Source organism: Pleurodeles waltl, chromosome 5 (genome assembly GCF_031143425.1).
Source record: "Pleurodeles waltl isolate 20211129_DDA chromosome 5, aPleWal1.hap1.20221129, whole genome shotgun sequence".
NCBI classification, from domain to species: Eukaryota; Metazoa; Chordata; class Amphibia; order Caudata; family Salamandridae; genus Pleurodeles; species Pleurodeles waltl.
Window position 1 is genome coordinate 1,761,622,700 of NC_090444.1, and position 21,626 is coordinate 1,761,644,325.

The window sequence follows — 21,626 nt, forward strand, 5'->3', positions numbered from 1 at the left end:
CGTCATGGGAACCACAGGGCCTCGAGACGATGTCATTGGCGGCGGTCCGGCACCCTCAGCCAGATAGAATGGCATAAATGACGCCGCTTTGTATGGAGCAGGGGAGCCCAACGAAAATGCCAACGGACCAGTGGGACCAGGCGGTGCACCAGCAGGGGCCGTCCCATTGAACATGGCATTAAAAAATGCCACCGGATCCACTTCCGGAGCTGGGAAGACAGGATACCACTGGTATCCCTGTTGCACCCGTGCTTGCTGAACATCGGACTCATGAGCAGCAGGTGAAAATCGAGGACTGTCTGGAGGTGCCACTACCTCAAAGACTGACGGTGCTGGAAAAGCCTCAGGGCTCTGGGAATGAGGAGTCACCGTCGGACGCGCCGACAAGATGGAGACCTTGATCGGCTGTGAACCGAATGACGCCAAGAATCATGACGACACCGTCTCGTATGCTTCTTTAAAGAAGCATGGGAAGAGGATCTACGATGGCTCTTATGACCCTTCATCGCCTTGGCCAAAAAGAGTTTGGCCTCCCTTTCCTTCAAAGCCTTTGGAGTCATGCTCTGGCAAGACACACACTCCTTGACGTCATGCTCAGATCTAAGACACCAAAGACAATCGTCATGAGGGTCTGTGACCGACATGCGACCCCGCACTCTCGGCATGGCTTGAAACCGGACTTCCTAGGAGGAGACATTGTAACTAAAAAGTCAGATAGCAACAAGATAGAACACCTCCAACAGAAGCAAGAGCTAGGAGAAAAACGTTAGCGTCGAAGACATGGAAAAAAGGGAACTGATGTCAGCACACCGGCGAGGACCTCTTATTGGCGTGGTGACGTCAGACGGAGTTGCATGGAGCCGTGCAATTTTGACGTCCTCGTCGACGTGGAGAGCTGGGAAGAAGATTTTCTGTCGGATGCTGGCGCAAGGGTGAATTCATAAGGTGAGAAATCCACAGGTAGTTGTATCCATCAGAAAGACATCCTTGTAAACATTAAGTAATTGTGACCAAACTGGAAAGTTTTTCTTACTTGACCGTGCGCAGCAGAAACAATGAACAGTATACACGCAGAAGAGACATCCTTTTTGGACAAGATGTTGTTTGGGCCTAACTGAGGCCCAGTTAACAAAAGCCAGGAAAACAGACTTCTATAGGTCACAGGAAATTTGTTTCAAAGGCAATGGCACTAGATCAGTGTGTGTGTGTGTGTATATGTGTGTGTGTGTATATATATATATATATATATATATATATATATATATATATATATAATTTTTTTTTAAATCAATAGTAAAACTACATTTTACCCATTGTTAATGATGCACAAAACTATAACTGCACAAAACTTCTTATGACTTCCCCACTCCTATTATTCCATAATCAGTACAATTAATCAAATTAATCTAACAATTATAATACAGTCAGCATCACTTTCTGCTTTTTCTGAGTTGATTCTTCTAATTACTTCAGTTGATTGATTATAAACACAATGGAATAGTTTGTTACCTGTAACTTCAGTTCTCGCATAGTGGAATCTCCATTGAAGTCATAAGCATTTGAATAGTTCTACCCACATGCAGGTATCCTTACTTCATGTTTGCCTTACTTCAGGAAAGCCTGTAGAGACACTTAAGAAATGTAGCCTAGGCAAAAAGTCCACAGTGGTGCAATTCTTCAGACTGTATACTCAGAAAGGGGCCAAACACCCATATAAATGTCTAGTTTGAGGTACATGTTGTACAAAACCACTCAAATCTCCTTCACAAACCACTTTCTGGAAAAGTAAGAGATGAAGCATACAATAGCAGCCCCATTGGCTGCTATTATGTGAGTATAAAACAGTGACTGTGCCATTAAGGCTGCAGAGATCACCAGTATCCAATCATGCTCAGCATGTGGCAGTTGCTTCTGTTCTTTTTGACAATTGTTGGACTTGGCCCTTTTTGCAGGGTCACTCCCAAACCTTTTGACTTGTTCCTCCTATTTTTTTTCTGACCAGTTCTTGATGGCTTTAGGACTCTGGGCACTTTACCACTGCCAACCAGTGCTAAAGGGCATATGCTCTCTGTCTATATTGTATTGGTTGTAGGACAGTGACACTGTTGGCATGGTTACCCCCCCCCCCCCACACGTTTTGCTTAGTGTTGGTGCTAACTTTGATTATTGAAAGTGTGCTGGGACCCTGCTAATCAGGACCCTGCATCAGTGTTCTTTCCCTAAAACTGCACCTTTGTTTCCACAGTTAGCAAGCCCTGGCATGCAGTTAAGTCCCTTGTAAAAGGTACCCATGGTACCAAAGGACCTGTGGCCAGGGAAGGTCTCTAAGGGCTGTAGCATGTATTATGCCACCCTAGGGGACCCCTCACTCAGCACATGCACACTGTATTGCAGCTTGTGTGTGCTGGTGGGGAGAAAAATACAAAGTTGACATGGCACCCCTCTCAGGGTGCCATGCCCACAAACCACTGCCTGTGTCATAAGTAATTCACCCCTCTAGCAGGTCTTACACTCCTATGGCAGGGTGCACTACACCGCAGGTCAGGGCACAGCTGCATGAGCAAAATGCTCCCCCCCCCCCGGACCTCGCCTGCAGCCTCTGAGTGACCCCAGGGTCTTCTCATAGACTAGCATTGGAAACCCAACATCCTGTTTGCACCCTGTACCTGGCCGCCGCTTTGCCGCTCTAGGTGTGTGTTTGGTGCCTATTTCTGGCCTTTCCAGTGCTCTTCTAATCCCCCCTAGTCTGACCTCCGAGCAGTGGGTACTTACCTGGAGGCAGGCCTGATTCCGAGTACCCCGTGTCTCCCTAGGTGCCCACGTTAAATTTGCTCAACTTTGACCTCTGCACCCTACCGGCCCTGTGTTGCTGGTGGTGGATTTTTGGGGTTATCTTGAACCCCAACCGATGGACTTCCTAAAACCCAGAGACTGAAACTGTAAGTGTTGTATTTACTGTAAAATGACCAAACATTTCTTTCCTACCAGGAACTGTTTCTGAAAATTGTACTGCGTCCATTTTCAAAACATATTATTGCAGTAATTCAAAAACTGTATTACTTACCTATTTTAAACAAAGTACTGTTGATACCTGTGTGAAATACAAAACTTTTAAGGTACTTACCTGCAACTTGAATCTTGTGGTTCTAAAAATAAATTAAGAAAAAATATTTTTGATATATAAAAAACATTGGTCTGGAGTTAAGTGAATGAGTGTGTGTTTCTTCTATTTTCTGTGTGTGTACAACAAATGCTTTGCACTATCCTCTGATAAGCCTAACTGCTCGACCACACTACTACAAAAGAGAGCATTAGTATTATCTACTTTGGCCTCTGTTAAGCCTCTGGGGAACTCCTGGACTCTGTGCACGCTATATTTCACTTTGAAATAGTATGTACAGAGCCAGCTTCTTAAATTGGTGGATCAGCGGTGGGGCTTCGCCTTTGCATTTGCTGGACTACTCATCCAATACCTGATCACACAACTAAATTCCAAAATTGCCTTTAGAAAACTGATTTTTGAATTTGACTATTTTTTCTAAATTTTTAAAATTCCTGCTAGAGCCTTGGTTAAGTCCCCTTAGAATCTCTTAAGTTTAAAGTTATTTTTAACCCCTTGACAGCCAAGCACGTAACAGTTACGTACTTGGCTGCGGCGCTGAGGCACCAAGGACATAACCGTTACGTCCTGGTACCGGCTCATGGCTCAGCGACCCCACTGTAGCGATGGAAAGGGAATTGCTTCCCCTTCCACCCCTACCCCACTGCCCCCGTGGCATCTGATGACATCAGCCCACAACTGCGCACTGACCTAATCAGAGGCCTGCCCCTCAGCGCGGATCGGAAGAGAAATGCTTTTGCATTTCTCTTCCGATCACTGGAGTGGCTGAGAAAGGCATGAAAGTAGAGGAAAGGCCTTTCCTCTCCTTTCATGTCTTTCTCAGCATTTCTGCTGCCCGATCACGATGCAATCGGGCAGCAGAAATGCCCAATATACACCAGGGAATATTTTTTTGGTTGCAATTGACATGAGGGGAGCGGGCCCTTTGGCAATGGCCTCTCCCCAGGGGGCCAAATTATTTTTAGGCCATTTCTGCCCCCCCCGGGGGCAGACCAGCCTAATATAATTAGGCCGATCTGCCTCTGGGGGGGCATAAACACCCTAGACACCAGGGATTTTTTTTTTATGGTTGCAATTGACATGAGGGGAGCCGTCCCTTGGAAAAAGGGCCGCTCCCCAGGGGGCCAAATTATTTTTAGGCCATTTCTGCCCCCCCAGGGGTAGATTGGCCCCAAGGGGGCAGAAACACCCTAGACACCAGGGATATATATTTTTTCTTTATTTTTCTTTTTTTTTTTGTATGTGGGGAGCAACCCCTTAGGCAAGGGTTGCTTCCTGGGGGGCAAAATCAATATTAGGCCATTTCTGGCCCCCTTGGAGGCAGATCGGCCTATTTTTATTAGACCAATCTGGCCCCAAGGGGGGCAGAAACCACTAGACACCGTGTAATTTTTTTTTTTTTTTGGTTGCAATTGACATGAGGGGAACGACCCCTTGGGCAAGGGCCGCTCGCCAGGGGGGCAATTTATTTTTAGGCCATTTCTCCGCCCCCGGGGGCAGAAACCCCATAGACACCAGGCATAATTATTATTATTATTATTATTATTTTTTATATGTGGGGAGTGACCCCTTAGGCAAGGGTTGCTCCCCAAGGGGCAAAATTACTTTTAGGCCATTTCTGCCCCCCTTGGGGGCAAATTGGCCTATTTTTAATAGGCCAGTCTGCCCCCAAGGGGGGCAGAAACCACTAGACACCAGGGAATTGGCCTATAATAATTATGCCAATCTAAACCCTAGACACCAAGGATATATGTTTATTTATGTTTACTTTTGTTTTTTATATATGGGAAGCGACCCCTTAGGCTAGGGTCGCTCCCCTGGGGGACAACTTGTATTTAGGCCATTTCTGCCCTCCTTGGGGGCAGATTGGCCTATTTTTGTTTCGGCTGATCTGTCCCCAAGTGGGGCAGAAACCAATAGACACCAGGGATTTTTATTTTTTGCGTCAATTTCACGCAAGGGGAGCGACCCCTGTGGGGGGGGGGGGGTGCAAATTAAAAATAATCTTCCCTGGTCTTTGGTGGACTTTCTATTAGGCCGATCTGTCGCCGGGGGGAGCAGAAACCACTTAGGCACCAGGGATTGGTGTGTGTGCACGTGTGTTTTGTTTGGGGGGCAGCCCCTTGGGCAAGGGTCGCTCCCCATGGGGGCACATAACTGTTGGCCATATTTGCCCCCTTTGGCAGAAAGCCCACAAAAGACCAGGGAAGATTTTTTCTCAAAATAAGAGGGTGGGGGTATGGCCATACCCCCACCCCAAATAAATGGGGCCAAAGTTGTTCTGCCCACCAGTGGGCAGATGGGGCAATTACCCCCGATCCACACCCTGGGGGGGGCAGAAAGTCTACTAGGTGCCAGGGATTTAAAAAAAAAAAAAAAATAGTGGGGTGGTGGCAACCAAACAGTATGGGCCTGGTTATGCTCCCACCCCAACTGAAGGCGGTAACAGTCTTTCAGCTCTCCCCCGCACACTAAAACATCTTATCCCACGGCAAGCAAGAGGACATTTGATTATTTTGGGTTTTGGTTTTACATTTGGGCCATGAGAGCTTGGCTAACTCTCAAAATCGTCCCACTTGGAGTGGTGAGGGCTGCACTTTTTGGACTTTGGGAAGCTGCCATGTAGAAAAATTCACAACACCTAGACACATCTGAAAACTAAGGGCCTTATTTATACTTTTTGGTGCAAAACTGCACTAACGCAGTTTTGTACCAAAAGGCTTTGCACCGGCTTGCACCATTTTTTAGCACCAGCTGGGCACCATATTTATGGAATGGTGCTAGCCGGTGCAAAGGGTAGGCTAGCGTAAAATAAATGATGTTAGGCAGGTTAGAGTCAAAATAAATGACTCTAACCAGATTAGCGTAATATTTTTATGCTAAGGGGCATATGTATACTCTGTTTGCACTGAATTAGCGTTTTTTTTTTTTTTTTTAAACTCTAATTCGGTGCAAAACTAACCTGTCTAGCGCCACATTTATTGAGTTAGTCATTTTTTGGAAGTGGAAACCTACCTTGCCTTATTGAGATGCAAGGTAGGCGTTCCCGTGCAAAAAGGACTTTATGTCCTTAACGCCATATTTATACTCCCATGCAAAAATGGTGCAAGGGAGGGAGGAGGGGTAAAAAAAAAATGGTGCAAAGCTTGCTTTGCCCCATTTTTTAAAGCCTGGGTCAGGGCAGGTTAGGGGACCTGTGGGCCTATTTCCATGGTGGAACACCATGGGAAAAGCCCACAGGTGTCCTCCCCAGGCACCCCCACCCACACCAGAGGGACTTCGGAGAATGGGGGACCCCATCCCAAGTAAGTACAGGTATGATTGCCTTTTATTTTTGAAAGTGCCATAGGGGGCCCTGAAATGGGCCCCCATACATGGCACAGGGTACAATGGCCATGTCCTCTGTGCTGGCCATTGGGGTGGTGGGCATGACTCCTGCCTTTCTAAGGCAGGAGTCATGTGGCATGGTAGGTTTAGCACCATAAAATGAAGCTAATCTGGTTAGAGTCTTTTTTAATTTTTTTACTCTAACCTGCCTAAAGTCCTTTTTTGGTGCTAAACCCCTTTTTTCTATACCGCCAGCCCCACCCGACTAAAGTCATTTTTTTTTTACTCTAGCCTACCCTTTGCACTGGCTTGCACCATTCCATAAATATGGTGCCCAGCTGGTGCACAGAAACGGTGCAAGCTGGTGCTAAACTTTTTGGTGCAAAACTGAGTTAGTGCAGTTTTGCTCCAAAAAGTATAAATAAGGGCCAATATTTTGTAAGTTTGCGCCACTTTTGCGTAAAAAAATGACGTTAATGCAGCTCAAAAAAAGTATAAATCAGGGCCTTGGTGCTAAACTGGTCTAGCACCAAAGTATAAATATGGAGTTAGTTTTGCGCCAAATTAGAGTACAAAAAATTATGCTAATTCAGTGCAAACAGAGTTTAAATATGCCCCAGAGTATAAATATGCCCCTAAATATGGCGTTAAGGCCATAGTCATTTTTTGCACGGGAACGCCTACCTTGCATCTCATTAAGGCAAGGTAGGTCTCCACTTCCAAAAAATGACTTTAGCTCCATAAATTTGGCACTAGATGGGTCTAGCACCAAAGTATAATTATGGAGTTAGTTTTGCACCAAATAAGAGTAAAAAACAAAATTACGCTAATTTGGTGCAAACAGAGTATAAATATGCCCCTAAACATCTGGGTGAGTCCAGGGTGGTGTGCTTCACATGCACCCGCACCATTTTCTTACCCACAATGCCCTGCAAACCACCAACTTTGCTGGACATCACAAATTTTTCCCACATTTTTGTGATGGAACCTTCCGAAATCTGCAGGAATCTACAAAATTCCTACCACCCAGCATTGTCTCATCTATCGAAATAAAAATTCTGCTGCACTTGTCAGCCTAAAAATGTTTTTTTTTCAAACTGCCCTTTTGGATCCAGTTTGGTTTCCCCTCAATTGCAATTTTTTTTTGTCTCTTCCCTGTCACAGGCACTTGGCCAACCTACACAAGTGAGGTATCATTTTTACTGGAAGATTGAGGGGAACGTTGGTTGGTAGGAAATTTGTCCCGGTGTGGTGATCCCACACAGAAATGTGGGGACATTTTTATTTTTTGTTTAGATAAATTTGAGGTCTGCTGAGGATTCTGGGTATGAAAACATTTGGGGGATCCACGCAAGTCACACCTCCCTGGAGCCCAGGACCAAAAACGCAGGTGCAGCCCCCGCAAAAACAGGTAGTTTTGTATTTGATCATTTTGATGTGTCCAGATAGTGTTTAGGGACATTTCCTGTCGCGGGCACTAGGCCTTACCCACACAAGTGAGGTACGATTTTTATCGGGAGACTTGGGGGAACGCTGGGTGGAAGGACATTTTTGGCTTCTCTCAGGTTCCAGAACTTTCTGTCACTGAAATGTGAGGAAAAAGAGTTTTTTGGCCAAATTTTGAGGTTTGCAAAGGAATCTGGGTAACAGAACCTAGTGAGAGCCCCACAAGTCACCCCATCTTGGATTCCGCTAGGTGTCTAGTTTTAAAAAATGTGCAGGTTTGGTAGGTTTCCTTAGGTGCCAGCTGAAGCAAGAGGCCAAAATCTACAGCTAGGCACTTTCGCAAAAAACACGACAGATTTCAATGTAAAAATGTGATGTGTCCATGTTGCGTTTCCTGTCGCGAGCATTAGGCCTACCCACGCTAGTGAGGTAGTATGTTTAACGGGAGACTTGGGTGAACACAGAATAGCAAAACAAGTGTTATTGCGCCTTGTCTTTCTCTACATTTTGTCCTTCCAAATGTAAGACAGTGTGTAAAAAAGACATCTATTTGTGAAATGCCCTGTAATTCACATGCTAGTATGGGCACCACGGAATTCAGAGATGTGCAAATGACCACTGCTTCTCAATACCTTAACTTGTGCCCATTTTGGGAATACAAAGGTTTTCTTGATACCTATTTTTCAGCAAATGAATTGCTGCATACCTGGTATAGAATGAAAACCCATTGCAAAGTGCAGCTCATTTATTGGCTCTGGGTACCTAGGGTTCTTGATGAACCTACAAGCCCTATATATCCCCGCAACCAGAAAAGTCCAGCAGACATAACGGTATGTTACTTTTAAAAAAAATCTGACATCGCAGGGAAAAGTTACAGAGTAAAACACAGAGAAAAATGGCTGGTTTGTTTTTCACCTCAATTTCAATATTTGTTTATTTCAGCTGTTATTTTCTGTAGGAAACCCCTGTAGGATTTACACAAATGACCCCTTGCTGAATTCAGAATTTTGTCTACTTTTCAGAAATGTTTAGCTTTCTGGGATCCAGCATTGGTTGCACACCCATTTCTGTCACTAACTGGAAAGAGGCTGAAAGCACAAAAAATAATAAAAAGGGGTATGTCCCAGTAAAATGCCAAAATTTTGTTGAACAATGGGGTTTTCTGATTCAAGTCTGCCTGTTGCTGAAAGCTAGGAAGCTGGTGATTTTAGCACCACAAATCCTTTGTTGATGCCATTTTAAGGGAAAAACTACAAGCCTTCTTCTGCAGCCCTTTTTTAAAATTCTTTTGAAAATGACAATTTTTTTGCTGTATTTTGGCTAATTTCCTGGTCTCCTTCAGGGGAACCCACAAAGTCTGGGTACCTCTAGGATCAATTTGGCATGGGTAGCTTACGTGGACAAAAAGTTATGAGGGCCTAAGCATGAACTGCCCCAAACAGCCAAAAAAAGGCTTGGCACCTGAGGGGAAAAAGTCTGGTGTTCTATCTTTAGCCGCTCCCCGTCCGAATCGGGTCGGCTCTCTTATGTGCGCATGCGCAGAACTGTGCGCATGCGCACCGGCGATTTGGTCAATTTCGCCGTCTTAAACTGCTCCCCTCAACGGGCACTTCGGAAGCGCATGCGCGCTTTGAATTTTTTAGCGCGCATGACGCGCATGCGCATGCGCGTTTTTCATTTTAACGGTCGCATCGCCAGGGGCACAACGGATTGCGGTCGGAGCAGCAGTACCGCGTTACAGACTCGTCGGAGCGGCGCTACCCCTTCTTTAAGGTCAGTACTCGTGCCGATTATATATTATATATATATAATCTCGGCTTTCCTCTTTCACTAACTTTCTTTTGTGTCACTGCCCTTCTAGTTACCTGTTCCCGAGCTGCGTCATGGCACCTCATTGGGCCGTTAGAAGCAGCTCGGGACGCCGCACGCATTTCAAACGTGGGCAACTGGTAAATCTGCAAACATAAAGGGGATTGAAAACCTGCATTGACTTTAACCAAAGGAGTCACTTGAAGTTTTTTAATAGCAAAGATATTTTCTTTCGGAGAGATACTGTAATGGTGTTCCAAGGTGAGCTGTGGAGTGTGTGGTTTTATTAGACTGTTATAAATAATGTTAGTATTAGGTATAAACTATATATTAATCAAATCTGTATTTGAAAAACACTTTTTTTTAAATTTAACTGGAATGTATTTGCACATTTTGTAGCAGCCTATATTATGATGTAATTGTATTTATATAACGTTTACTACCCCCGACGAGGCATCAGTTGCATGTTTAAAACAAGGACTTACACATTTACAGTTCTTTCAGGGACATCCTACCTCATAGTACTAACAGGCATTGGCAAAGCCAATAGGTCTTGTCTACGCAAGAGTTATTGGCTTTGCCAATGTGTTTTGACCAGAGTGGCTGCTGTTTAGCATGGCTATAAGTTAGTGGCATAGTGGCGTGAAGTTCATTTAGAGTACAGTGCAGTGGGGTACTGTGCAGTTGTGTAGAGTGCAGTGGCATGGGACAAAGTAGAGTGGATTAGAGTGGCATACAATAGAGTGGCAGAGTGTAGTAGTGTAGAGTGGTGCAGTGGCATAGAGTGCAGAGTAGACTTGTTTGGCAGAGAGTGCAGTGACGTAGTGTTGAGTGGTGCAGAGTTGATTATAGTGCTGTACAGTGCAGTTGCGTAGAGTGGATTGATGTAGAGTGGCATAGAGTGCAGTAGCGTAGAATGCAGTAGTACAGAGTAAATTTCTGTACAGTGGCGGAGAGTGCAGTGTTGTAGAGTAGAAGGTAGTGGTGTACAGTGTAGTTTAGAGTGCAGTGGCATGTGGTAGAGTAGCATAGAGTGGCATACAATATTGGCAGAGAGTGCAGTAATGCAGAGTGGTGCAGTGTCATAGAGTGCAGAGTAGACTCGTTGCAGAGTGCAGTGGCGTAGAGTGGTGCAGTGCAGAGTATAGTGCCTAGAGTGCAGTGGCATAGGGTGCAGTGATGCAGTGTAGTGGCATAGAGTGCAGTAGTAAAGAATAGTGTGGTGTAGACCTCTGACCTGCTTTAGGTCTAGAGCTCGCCCCCCACGTCCGCAGCACCACCCTGCTGTCTCGTGCCCCTGACCCCCGTCCACGCTGCTGCTAGCGTGTTCGAGGCCCTCCTCCACCCGCAGGCATCCTCCTGCGCCTCATCCCTAGTGTCTAGTGGGCTCTGTTTAAGCTTCACTTGACCCGTGTGCCGCTTTTCGCCGTCCTGTAAGTGTTTTTTCCTTTTGTTTCAGCGCCTTGCCTCCTTGAGCTTCTGCCCCCGATGTGCCCCTTCTGATTGCTGTACCCTGATTGTAATTTGTGCCAGAATTGTATTTTGTGACTGTTTGAACTTTTCCTTACTGTTTGTGCCTTGCTTTTTTCCCTGTTTTTTTCGCCCCTTGGGCGCTCCCCCTTGCCGATCTACCCTTGCCGCTGCCTCCCTGCGGCCCCGCCCCCATTCGTCGCTCCCTCCCGCCTCCCAGCTGCTCCTCCCTCCCCCTCCCTTCTTAATGGCTGGGGCTGCGCGTCGCGAGTGAGCGACCTCTGACCTGCTTTAGGTCTAGAGCTCGCCCCCCACGTCCGCAGCACCACCCTACTGTCTCGTGCCCCTGACCCCCGCCCACGCTGCTGCTAGTGTGTTCGAGGCCCTCCTCCACCCGCAGGCATCCTCCTGCGTCTCATCCCTGGTGTCTAGTGGGCTCTGTTTAAGCTTCACTTGACCCGTGTGCCGCTTTTCGCCGTCCTGTAAGTATTTTTTTCCTTTTTCAGCGCCTTGCCTCCTTGCGCTTCTGCCCCCGTTGTGCCCCTTCTGATTGCTGTACCCCGATTGTAATTTGTGCCAGAATTGTTTTTTGTGACTGTTTTTGAACTTATCCTTACTGTTTGTGCCTTGCTTTTTCCCCTGGTTTTTTCGCCCCTTGGGCGCTCCCCCGTGCCGATCTACCCTTGCCGCTGCCTCCCTGCAGCCCGCCCCCATTCGCCATTTCCTCCTGCCCCCAGCTGCTCCTCCCTCACTCCCCCCTCCCTTCTTAATGGCTGGCGCTGCGCGTCCGCGCCTGGATTGCGCCCAGTGCCCCCCCCCCCCCTGGTCCTCACGCCCCCGCATCCCCAGCCTTTGCTACTCGGCCAGCGAACTCCTCGCCCTCAACCCTGGCCCATCCACAGCCTGCTTCCAGGCCACCCCGAAGCACACCAAAGGACCCTTCTCCTGCCGCACCTGCAAGTTCACCTGCAACAGAACAACGAAGCCTACAACAACCAACACCAACCACCTGAACTGCATCCTCCTCAACACATGCTCCGCACGAAAGCACGCCATCCAGCTCTGGGACCTGCTCGACACCACCGCCCCAGACGTAGCCTTCCTAACCGAAACCTGGTGGAACGACTCCTCGGCCCCAGACATCGCCATCGCCATCCCTGACGGTTACAAGAGCACCAGAAGAGACCGCACCAACGGAATCGGTAGAGGGATAGCCATCGCCCACAAATACACCCTCAAGATCTACACCCACACAGAAGACACCCTCAAGACAGCCAAACACCTTCATTTCCAGATCCACACGGACCCCAACACTACCCTCAGAGGAACCTTCATATACCGTCCTCCAGGACCAAGAGCCCCCTTCAGCGACACCATCTCCGACCTCGCAAGCACCCACGCCCTCGCCTCAACAGACTACATCCTCCTGTGAGACCTCAATTTCCACCTGGAGAACAACAATTACACCAACACCGCATCTCTGACCACCAACCTCTCCAACCTCGGACTCCGACAACTGGTCAACACACCCACCAACATCGCCGGTCACACCCTTGACCCACTCTTCTCTGCAAGCAACCACATCTCTTTCAGCCACACCTCCGAACTCCACTGGACCGACCACCACTGCGTCCATTTCACCTTCAAGAAAAACACTGAACACCACCGCACCCCACTACCGCCTCACCGCGCTGGGGAAAAGTCACCATAGAAGAACAACTAACCAGCACCCTCGCCAAAAACCCACCACCCGACCCAGACTCCGCCGCCATCAACCTCCAACAATGGATCCTCAACTGCGCCAACATCCTAGCACCACTCAAGAGACCCACCGTCAACCAAGAAAAGAAAAAACCAGCCTGGTTCACAGACGAACTGATCACCTCCAAACGCAACTGCCAGAAACTCAAGAAAAAATGGATCCTCGAGCAAACACCTGACAGCCTTGCAGCCCTCAAGGAAGCCAACCGCAAACACCACCAACTGATCCGACTCGCCAAACGCTCCCACTTCACAGAACGCCTTAACAACAACGCACACGACTGCAAGGAACTTTTCTGCATCGTGAAGGAGCTCTCCAACTCCAACGTCAACGACGTCCCACCATCCCAGAAACTCTGCGACGATAGCTCCACCTTCTTCTAGCAGAAAATCGCAGCCATCCACAACAGCTTCAACACCTCACCTCCCCCTGACCTCCACCCCCAACAACTCCTCCCACGCCGACCGCCTCACCACCTGGACCCACGTAGACGTCGCCAAAACCCTAAAGACCATGAACTCCATCCGCTCAGGATCTCCCTCTGACCCCTGCCACATCACGTCTTCAACAAAGCCGACGTCACCATCGCCCCCCAACTCCGCAAGATCATCAACCTTTCCTTCAACACCGCTACCTCCCCGGACAGCTGGAAGCACGCAGAAATCCAACCCCTCCTCAAGAAACCTAAGGCTGACCTCCAACGATCTCAAAAACTTCCGCCCGATCTCCCTCCTCCCCTTCCCAGCGAAGGTCATCGAGAAGATTGTCAACGCCCAGCTCACCCACTACCTCGAAGACAACTCCATCCTAGACCCCTCCCAATCCGGCTTCAGACGCAACCACAGCACAGAGACTGCACTCCTCGCCGCCACAGATGACATCAGACAACAAATGGACAACGGCGAAACTTCAGCCCTCATCCTCCTAGACCTCTCCGCTGCCTTCGACACGGTATGCCACCGCACCCTACTAAATCACCTCCACGAAGCCGGTATCCAAGACAAAGCCCTCAACTGGATCTCCTCGTTTCTCTCCGGCAGAACACAGAGAGTCCGACTCTCACCCTTCCGCTCCGAAGCCACCAACCTCATCTGCGGCGTCCCCCAGGGCTCCTCGCTAAGCCCAACGCTGTTCAATGTCTACATGGCCCCCCTCGCACAACTGGCCTGTCAGCACAACCTCAGCATCCTCTCCTACGCCGACGACACCTAGCTCGTCCTCTCCCTGACCAAAGATCCTCACATTGCCAAAGCCAACCTCCACGAGGGACTGAAATCCATCGCCGAGTGGATGAGCAACAGCCGCCTGAAACTAAACTCCGACAAGACGGAAGTCCTCATCCTCTGTCGCTCTCCCTCGGCCTGGAACGACTCTTGGTGGCCCACCGCCCTGGGCCCCCCACCCACCCCAGCCAGCCACGCACGAAACCTCGGCTTCACCCTCGACTCCTCTCTCACCATGTCCAAACAGGTCAACGCAGTCTCCTCCTCCTGTTTCAACACCCTCTGCATGCTCCGCAGAATCTTCAAGTGGATTCCAACAGAAACAAGAAAGACGGTGACCCAAGCCCTCGTCAGTAGCAGACTCGACTACGGCAACGCACTCTACACAGGCATCCCAACTAAAGACATCCAATGACTCCAACGCATCCAGAACGCATTCGCCTGCCTGATCCTCGACATACCCCGCCGATGTCACATCTCCCACCACCTGAAGGACCTCCACTGGCTCCCTGTGGACAAGAGTATCACCTTTAAACTCCTCACCCACGCACACTAAGGCACTACACGACACTGGACCCACCTACCTGAACACCAGACTCAACGTCTATGTTCCCTCACGCCAACTCCGCTCTGCCAACCTTGCCCTCGCCATCGTCCCCCGAATCCAGCGCAAAACCTCTGGCGGCAGATCCTTCTCCTACCTCGCCGCCAAGACCTGGAACTCACTCCCGACCTCACTACGCCAGACCCAGTACCTCCTCACCTTCAGGAGACTCCTCAAGACATGGCTCTTCGAACAATAGCAGCTGCCCCCGCGCCTCGAAACCCTAACGGGTACATAGCGCACTTTATAAATCTAATGATTGATTCATTGATTGATAGAGTGCAGTTTTGTAGTGTCAGTGGAGTGGCACAGAGAACAGTGGTGCAGAGTAAAGGGCAGCGGCATACAGTGCAGTTGTTTAGAGTGCACTGGCGTAGAGTACTGTGGCATGGGACAGAGCAGTGTCATAGAATACAGTGGAATAGAGTGTATTGGTGCAGAATGTATTAGTACAGAGTAGAGTGGTGTAGAGTATGGTGGCGACCAGTGCAGTGTTTCTCAAAGATTCCAAAATTAAATGGCCATTTTTCAGAGGATCTATACAATCTTGTATTGTCTGACATCTGCCCCATTACTGTTTCTTTCATGGAAAGAAGAGTGACCTTCATTTGTATTACAGACATTTGAGATAAGTAGGTGAGGTACTGGTTAGTTGAGGTACATCATCATACTTAGTATAACTCACATATAGTATAGCTCCCCTGTTAATATAGTTGATTTACAGTTAGCAGCTGAACTTAATTGTGTATGGGCAGTCAATTTCTTCTTTCAGTTAATTGGTTAGTCCAGTCTACTGGTATTTTGTACGAGCATCTATCCTATCTGCTCAGTTTATATTTTTTTCTGCAGGACATATTGTTACAGTGGTTCAAAAATGAGAATCAAATACAATATCTGTATGTATTTTGCATTTTGCTTATTGTCAAATGTCCTTCTCTTAAGGTTCACCCCCAAACATTGGCCTTCCTACTCTTTCTCAGACTTTTTCTTGTTGGGCCTCTGAGGACTTTACCATTACTAACCAGTGCTGAAGTGCATGCGCTCTTGCCTTAAAATATGGTGATGTATGCTTAACACAGTTGGCATATTAGATTTACTTATGAGTCCCTAATAAATTGTACTAACCTATGCCCTGGATTTGTAAATTAAAGGCTACTAGTGCGCCCACAGTAATGATTGCGCATCCCAAGTAGTAGGTCAACATAACTTGCTTGTCATTCCAGAGTCTGTGTGTGCAGTTCTAAACTTCCATTTTGATCTGTCAAGTTAAATCTTTCCAGGTTCAAACCTTTATTTTTAAAACATATGTAACCCCTTTAGTGGGCCTGGGACAGATCAAAGGGCAGGGGCAAGTTGGACGTGTATTTTTAATTTTAACCTGTTGTGGTAATTCAAAAACTATTACACTTGTCTTTCACCACTGCAAGGCCTAACTTTCACTTAAGCTAACATCAGGGTTACCTTGAAGCAGCCTGTCTAATTTCGAATTGAAAAAAACAAAATTTGGACTTTGGTGTCTATGGACTCGCAATTCAAAATCACAACTTATGGTCAAGTCTAACATTAATTTGTGTGGCTGAAAATGTCACATTAATAAATTTGCCAGGTTTTTTTCTTAAATATTTACTGCCTACTGGCATGTCTACATGTTTGGGTGGGTGACGCATCATCTCTTGTGCATTCTCTCCAGACAGGCACACGCCAAGGGAGCTCAGGTGTGACTGGATCATAAATATCCTGATGGCCCACCCTGGGCAGGATGAAATGGTGCAGCTGGCACATCTAAATGGGCTGGCTATTCTTCCCACACATGGATGCATAATCCCCCTTAGCGAGTCTGCAACTAGTCACTGCACTTCCTGTCCTATTTGCACTTTCTTCAAAGGCCTCTTTTTTAAGTCTCCCCCATTTCAGAGGCACCACTGGGCATAATAATTGGACCTTTTATTTCCCTTTCACTTGCTGCTTTTCTGTCCTTTTCTCGTTTTTTCCCTCTTGTGTTTACCCCGCAATGCTGGTGTCCCAGCATCCCCACCCACCCCATGCAAAGCGCTTCTCCCACCTCCTTATCGCTGGACCACTGCCTCCATACCTCTCTTCCTTAATGACGGCCGCCACGCTAGTGCGCCACAGGGAAGCCTGTTTGTGCATGGACGCCACCCAGCACCAGGGACCCTGGTTCTCACCCCTTCTGCTGGTTTAACGCAAGCACTCTACGTGCCCTGAACCCCATAAGATCATCAGCATGCCACCAAGCTGACCACATGTACAAACATGGATCATTTTCTTGCTGCGCCTGCTCCAGCATACTCCCAAGTACCACCTCATGATTCCTCACTGCTTCTTAACACATGCTCCCTCGTCAAGCATGCACTACAAGTCTGAGACCTCGACTCAACAGCTCTGGACGTCACCATCTCGCTATGAGTTGGATCACCCCTGCAGCTACCACGGACATTGCCACGGCCATTACGCACAACTACAAAATCATACACAAGGACAGAGCCAACCTTCCTGGAGGTGTCATTGCCATAATCTACTAGAACAACCTCCGCCTTTCATCATCTAGTCACATTCTGTCAACGCATGAGCATCTACATTTCCACATCCTGACCAACCGAAACACCTTCCTACGTGACACCCTCATCTACAGGCCACCTGCACCTCAACCCCAGTCTTTACAAGACATTGTCAACCTCATTGCCTCTCCAAGCACTCACTTCCTCCTGTTACATCCCACTCTGTGATCTCGATTTACAGCTTGATACCCTCAATGACCCCCAATACATCAAACATCCTGTACGACCCCACAATTCTCGGCGTCAAACAACTAGTCATCGTCCCTACCCACAAACCCCTTCACATCCTCTACGCCATTCTCTCAGCAGGGGACAACCTCACCTTCATCCACACCTCCAAACACTGTTGGCTTGACCAAGTGCATCTACTTAACCTACTCAAACACTGCACGCCACCACATTCCCTAACCCCCTGGCAAACATTGGGGTATAGTCACGGAAGCACAGATCACCAAACGCTGTCAACCACTCCAATGAATCCGCAGGCAAACTAAAGCGCTGACTCTGAATGTGCAGCCAATGTAGCCCCCCTAAGGAAATTGGCATGGAATCTACATAGCAAAACTCCCAAGTGGTTTACGCAAGACCTACATCAATCCAAGCGCGCCTCAGACGATTGTAATGCAAATGCAGCCTCCGCAAATCCACCAAACCGCACCGCCTGCAAAAATACAACGTACCACCAGAACATACGAGCCACCCAAAAAGCTGCATTTCAAGCATGCCTCAACACCAGCACTCGCAATATCAAAGAGCTCTTCATCCTTGTCAAAGAGTTCACGAACCGCAGGGCAGAAACCTCATCCATCCATCCCTCCCTCCCAAGACCTCCGCAACGATCTTCCCCACCTTCTTTCACTGTAAGATCTGGGACATCTACAAAGGCTTCAGCATACAGAGCCCGCCTTCACCGCTCAGCACCATGGACCTTGCTCCCCCACCAGATACGAACTGCTGAACCACCATTACTGTAGAGGACACCCAAAGAATAATGAACTCCATCCACTTGGGAGCACCCTCAGATCCATGCCCTCATCACATCCTCAAGCTTGTCATTCCCATCATTTCACCAGAGCTTTGCTGAACCATCAACCTATCGTTTAAGACTGCCACATTCCCCTCAGACTGTAAACACGCAGAAATCCACCCGCTACTCAAGAAACCCAAAGCCCACCCTAGGGAGCTGAAGAATTACTGACCCATGTCTCTGCTCACTTTCCCAGCCAAGGTAACGGAAAAAGCCATCAACTAGGAACTCGTAGAGTTCCTCGAGAGACACCGTATTCTAGAACTTTCCCATTTCCGATCTGGAAGCAATCACAGCACCGAAACTGTACTTTTGGCCACCACCAACAACATACGCATCATACTGCACAGCGTAGGCACTGCCGCACTCAACCTTCTAGACCTCTCTACTGCATTCTAGACAGTCTCCCACTTCAGCCTCTGTGACAGGCTGCTCAACGCTGGCATCTGAGACAAAGCCCTGAGCTGGATCTGGTCCTTCCTCACCAGAAGAACACAGAGGGTCAGACTACCACCATTCACATCAGAACTTAGACACTTGCTGCAGAGTAGCCCAAGGATCCACACACTGCCAGAAGCTTTTTAACCTCTTCATGGCTCGCTCGCTAAGATCATCAAACACGAGGTAAAGATAGTCTCCTACGACAATGACACCCAACTGATCCTCTCCATGTCGGACGACTCTGCTCAAGCCAAGATGCATTTTCCCAATGGGAGGAGAGCAGTCTGCCCTTGGATGGACGTCACCTGCCTCAAGCTCAACTCAGACAAGAAATGCTTGTGATTGCCTACACCCCATTCTGCCTGGAACAACTCCTGGTGGCCCCCCCACTCATGTTAATGCCCCCACCCACATTAATCAATTGCGTAACCTGGCCTTTACCCTTGGCTTCTCTATCAATAACACAACAAATTAACGCTGTCTCCTCAACAAGCTTACACACCCTCTGTAGGAAAATGCCTCCTTTTTGCAGTCCACAACCCCCACCTACCCCAAACACTTTTTTTCCTGCTATTGATGCTGACTCTACTGAGTACTGAAGTGTGTTGAGATCCTGCTAATCAGGCCCCACCACCAGTGTTCTTTCAGTTAAAATGTACCATTATTTCCCCAAATTGGGACACCCCTCGCACACAGATAAGTACCTGGTACCGACCTCCAGGACCAAGAGCCCCCTTCAGTGACACCATTTCCGACCTCGCAAGCACCTACGCCCTCGCCTCAACGGACTACATCCTCCTGGGAGATCTCCGCTTCCACCTGGAGAACGACGACGACGCCAACACCGCATCACTGACCACCAACCTCGGACTAAGACAACTGGTCAACACACCCACCCACATCGCCGGTCACACCCTAGACCCACTCTTCACTGCAAGCAACCACATCTCATTCAGCCACACCTCCGAACTCCACTGGACCGACCACCACTGCGTCCACTTCACATTCAAGAAAAACACCGAACACCACCGCACCCCACTACCGGCACACCGCCGCTGGTGAAAAGTCACTGAAAACCAACTAACCAGCACCCTCGCCAAGAACCCACCGTCCGACCCCACCGACCCGGACTCCGCGGCCATCAACCTCCAACAGTGGATCCTCAACTGCGCCAACACCCTCGCACCACTCAAGAGGCCCACTGTCAACCAAGAAAAGAAAAAAGCAGCCTGGTTCACAGACGAACTGATCATCTCCAAACGCACCTGCCAGAAACTCAAGAAAAAATGGCTTCTCGGGCGCACACCCGACAGCCTCGCAACCCACAAGGAAGCCACCCGCAAGCACCACCAACTTATCCGACTCGCCAAACGCTCCCACTTCACAGAACGCCGGAACAACAACGCACACAACAGCAAGGAACTCTTCTGCATCGTGAAGGAGCTCTCCAAACCCAACGCCAACGACGTCCCACCATCCCAACCTCATCTGCGGCGTCCCCCAAGGCTCCTCGCTAAGCCCAACGCTGTTCAATGTCTACATGGCCCCCCTCGCACAACTGGCCTGTCAGCACAACCTCAGCATCCTCTCCTACGCCGACGACACCTAGCTCGTCCTCTCCCTGACCAAAGATCCTCACATTGCCAAAGCCAACCTCCACGAGGGACTGAAATCCATCGCCGAGTGGATGAGCAACAGCCGCCTGAAATTAAACTCCGATAAGACGGAAGTCCTCATCCTCGGACGCTCCCCCTCGGCCTGGGACGACTCCTGGTGGCCCACCGTACTGGGTCCCCCACCTACTCCTGCCAACCACGCACGCAACCTCGGCTTCATCCTCTACTCCGCTCTCACCATGTCCAAACAGGTCAACGCAGTCTCCTCCTCCTGCTTCAACACCCTCCGCATGCTCTGCAGAATCTACAAGTGGATCCCGACGGAAACCAGAAAAACTGTGACTCAGGCCCTTGTCCGTAGCAGACTTGACTACGGCAACACACTCTACAAAGGCATCCCAGCAAAAGACATCAAACGACTCCAACGCATCCGCCCGCTTGATCCTAGACATACCCCGCCGATGCCACATCTCCCACCACCTGAAGGACCTCCACTGGCTCCCTGTGGAAAAGAGGCTCACCTTTAAACTCCTCACCCACGCGCACAAAGCACTACACGATTCCGGACCCGCCTACCTGAACAACAGACTCAACTTCTACATCCCCTCCCGCCAACTCCGCTCTGCCAACCTCTCCCTCGCCATCGCTCCCCGAATTCAACGCAAGACCTCCGGCGGCAGATCCTTCTCCTACCTCGCCGCCAAGACCTGGAACTCACTGCCGACCTCCCTGCGCCAGACCCAGGACCTCCTCACCTTCAGGAAACTCCTCAAGACATGGCTCTTCGACCGATAGCAGCTGCCCCCCCCCACCCCTCAGCGCCTTGAAACCCTAACGGGTACATAGCGCGCTTTATAAATTTAATGATTGATTGATTGGCAAAAGGTACCAGTGGTACCAAGGGCCCTGTGACCAGGGAAGGTCCCTAAGGGCTGCAGCATGTGTTGTGCCAACCTAAGGGATCCCTCACCTAACACAGGCACACTGCCATTGCAGTTGGTGTGTGTTGGTGGGGATAAAAAGGCAAAGTCGACATGGCATCCCCTTCAGGATGGCATGCACACCAAATACTGCCTTGGCATACGTAAGTCACCCCTCTAGCAGGCCTTAATGCACCCTGCCTTACGGCTTTATTCCACAGGTGAGGGCATAGCTGCATGAGCAATATGCCCCTACAGTGTCAAAGTCCATTCTTAGACAT

The 21,626-nt window shown here is 48.8% G+C and overlaps 1 long non-coding RNA gene across 1 annotated transcript in view; it reads left to right on the plus strand.

Annotated features, from left to right (window-relative positions):
• The first annotated feature begins 9,577 nt into the window (after positions 1 to 9,577).
• The window catches only part of LOC138296755 (uncharacterized), a 62,963-nt gene continuing 50,914 nt past the window's right edge, over positions 9,578 to 21,626 (plus strand). The window contains exon 1 of the long non-coding RNA XR_011203891.1: positions 9,578 to 9,667. This is a non-coding gene — a long non-coding RNA (uncharacterized lncRNA). The remainder of the gene's footprint in view (positions 9,668 to 21,626) is intronic.